At 35.3% G+C, this 3,503-nt stretch overlaps 1 long non-coding RNA gene across 8 annotated transcripts; it reads right to left on the bottom strand.

Moving 5' to 3' along the window:
• Nucleotides 1–32: 32 nt before the first annotated feature.
• Nucleotides 33–2,250, bottom strand: LOC122064031. 8 transcript variants are annotated; one of them, XR_006135562.1, is made up of 4 exons: nt 2,142–2,250; nt 1,948–1,998; nt 374–1,829; nt 33–232 (listed from the first exon to the last, which is right to left on the bottom strand). It is a non-coding gene; the product is annotated as an uncharacterized LOC122064031 (long non-coding RNA). The 8 variants fall into 8 exon arrangements; XR_006135563.1 differs by having other exon boundaries at nt 374–1,696; XR_006135567.1 differs by having other exon boundaries at nt 374–1,030.
• Nucleotides 2,251–3,503: the final 1,253 nt, after the last annotated feature.

The raw sequence follows: 3,503 nt of genomic DNA, 5'->3' as shown, positions 1-3,503 counted from the left end.
GTTTTTGGCTGTTTGTATAATTTTCAAATTGTTGTTTTTGCTACTATCTTTGGTCTTAGCTAGCTGCTTTGTTATAAATTTCTATTTTACATCTTTTACAATCAACGCTAGGGGAAGAAGCCAAGGCTGCTAAGCTATAAGAAATAGATGCAAGGAGCTTACCTGATTAAATGAATGAGTAATGAAACCCAAAAAACACTTGCTTCAAAATGTCGTCTTTCCTCTCAACACTCTACTAAGAAAAAGGTTTGCAAATGAGAAATATAAAATGGTAAATACGAAACAGAGAATAAAAGGGAAAAAAAATATATCAGAAGAACAATGAGAAGAAGCCGAAGCTCCTGATCTTTAAGAATAGATGCATGACACTTACCCGTTTAGGAGGAAGAATGAGCAATTAATCAAGTCCGAAAAACAATTGCTTCTAAGTTGTCGTCTTTCCTCTTAACACTCTGATTGAAAAAAGAAAATTATAATAATAAATATAAAGTAGTGAACATGAAATAGAGATTAAAAGAGAAAACCATAAGTTTAAGAGGAAGAAATTAGGACCCCAGAGCTATAAGAATAGATGCATGGCACTTTCTTGATTATGGGGAGAAGGAGCTTTAAAACCCCATTTTTTTTTTGCTTTTGAGATCTCTTCCTTTCTCTCAACATTCTAATAATAAAAATTAAGAATGATAAATATGAAGCAGGAATATAAAACAACAAGAAGAAACCAGGGCCCCTAAGCTTTAAGAATGGATTCATGATATGTACCTGATTATGAAAATGAGCAATAAATTAAAGACAAAAGATACTTGTTCTTAAGATGATGTCCTTCCTCTCAACACTCTAATAAAGAAAAATTTTAGGATAAAAAATATGAAGTAGTGAATGAAATAGATATCAAAAGGAAAAAAACCATAAGAATAAGAGAAACAAGTGAAGATCCATAAGTAGACTTAAGAATAGATTCCGATACTTACCTGAATATAAAACCCCAAAAAACAGTTGCTCCTGAGATATTGTCCTTTCTCTCAACACTCTAATAAAGAAAAATTCAGGATGATAAATATGATGCAATGAACACGAAAATAGATGAAATAGAGATGAAAAACGTTATTAAAAAAAAAAAAAGAGAACAACAGGAAGTAACCAAAGTCCCTAAGCTTTTAGAATATATTCATGATACTGAATTATGGAAAGAAGCAATAAATCCTATAAAAACACTTGTTTATGAATGATAAATAAAAAGCAATGAACAAGGAATCCAGATCAAAAGATAATATGCCAGATTGGGTCAAGGGTTTTGGAACGGTGAGGATATATAACGCCATGATCTTTGCCGTCATGGGTGCTTGAGACTTCGATTACAGTAGCTTCTGAAGGACTGCTTTCCGCTGTTGGAAGCTGGCTGGGGATAATTTGTAAAAAACAAGCTTTCCGAGGTCGCCAAGGGCCCCAACTCATCTAATTTTAGCTAGGACTATGCCATCTTTTGGCCGAATTCCAGATCTGCTTCATTAAGCCTCCTCTGTTTCTGTTCCTCTGCCAATGGGAAGCGAAGCCGACCCTCTTGTGAAGCTCCGACGAATGGATCTTTAACTCCATTACGTTCTCTCGTTTTCGCAATGGGGGTATTGACGGGTTTGCTCAGCTGTTTCATCTCTTTTAGTTTTTATCTTTTTCCCACACCCCCTGAGGCCGTGACCTAACACACATTTGTTTGGTAAGAAAACGAAGAAAACAAGATGGAGCTAGCAGTTGGCTCTCTTCCTCATAGCTACTAACATTCCTCTTTCTTCTCCCAACACTAATACGACTTAGATAGAATTCAGAGATCTCTGATGATGAAATATTGAGAATAATAAAAATCAAAATCAGAAGGACAAGAAGAAGAAGAAGAAGAAGAAGAAGAAGAAGCTAGAGGCTCTAAACTTTAAAGATAGATGAATGATTTACCTGATTACAATAATACCCAAACAAACACTTGCTTCTGAGATGCTGTCCTACCTTTCAACATTTCAATAAAAGAAAATTTGAGAATGATAAATGTGAAGCAGTGAAGATGAAACAAAGATACTAAGAAAAGACCAAAAGAAGAAGAAGATCCAAGAAGCCCAAAGTTGTAACAATGGTTGCATGAAATACTTAACCTTATAACCACCGTAAGAAACAGCAATAAATTAAACCCAAAACAACGGCTACTGAGATGTCTTCCCTCTTCAATTGTAGAAACAAACTTCTCAAAGATGGGTTTTTCCTTTTCTTTTGGTAAAGAGGTAGACGGGTTGCAGGTAGGGGTGTCAATTCCTAAACCGAACCGGTAAAACCGGCCGGACCGAACCGATCCGATAACAATATGGATCGAATCGAACCAAAGTCTTATTGGTTCGGTTCGATTTGGAGTATTGCAACCCCAAAACCAAACCGAACCGCATCGGAAACCGGATGAACCTGAAACCAAACCGAAACCGGCTCAAAATCCGGACCGAAACTGAAACCAAATCGGTAAGAAACCTAAACACTCCAAAATTTATTAAAAAAATCAAAATTTGCATAGTTTTGTATACATTTGTATCGAAAGTCGAATCCAAACTAGACCAAAAACTAAAACCAACCCGGTTACAAATCGATTTAAGAAACCGAAGATAAACTAAAACTAAACCGCACCAAAATCGAAACCAAACCAAAACTGAAATTTCCTTATTGGTTCGATTTCGATTTCAACTTTCTCACACCAAAACCGACTCAACTCGAACCGAAACCAAGCTAGACGGACCGATTGACACCCCTAGTTGCAGGAGATATTTTATAAAGTGATGACCTCTCTTTTAATGTTTCTATCGCACATGTAAAATGACTAAGTTTAAAATTTTGTAAGATGTGAATTGCATTTTTATGATGGGTCATATGTTTTGTTTTTTTTTTTATTTTTTTATTTTTAATAGCTGCTTTTCATTTATTGACAGTTTGCTTTTATTTTGGTGCCAAAATCCAACTGCTAATTAAGCACATTATGTTTGGAGTGATCATATATTCTGTTGTTCTACCAAAAAAAAAAAAGATCATATATGCTGTTGCAAATGTTACTCACTCTACAGTGGGATCTCCTTCTTAATTGGTTTACTTGTGGAGACCTCCGACCTCCACGATGTGCACAAGAATAAGAGTATATATTCTCTCATTTAAGTAAAGATAAGGTTTCTTTTTCGCAACATTGAAAAACATTTTTTCACTTTTTCATATACTTGGGGATTTCACTTGAAAAATAAAATGTTTCATAATATTGAATTCAGGTACATAACCATGGGTTTCAATACACAACATCTTGTAGTACTTACTATTACCAATGAGGTTTCAATTTATTACCGTTCGAGTCGGATGGTTGTGGGTTCAAGTCTTGGCATGCTCACTATCGCCCATTGGTCTTGTGAAAGTGTCGCTTGCCGTACGAGGGTTTGTCCTGAGGACTATGATCATTACCATGGAGCATCATTTTTTTCTATTACAAAAAA

The sequence above is a fragment of the Macadamia integrifolia genome, unplaced genomic scaffold, assembly GCF_013358625.1.
Source record: "Macadamia integrifolia cultivar HAES 741 unplaced genomic scaffold, SCU_Mint_v3 scaffold151, whole genome shotgun sequence".
NCBI classification, from domain to species: Eukaryota; Viridiplantae; Streptophyta; class Magnoliopsida; order Proteales; family Proteaceae; genus Macadamia; species Macadamia integrifolia.
The sequence above is the reverse complement of the archived record's forward strand: the minus strand, read 5'-3'. Positions and strand labels throughout refer to the sequence as shown.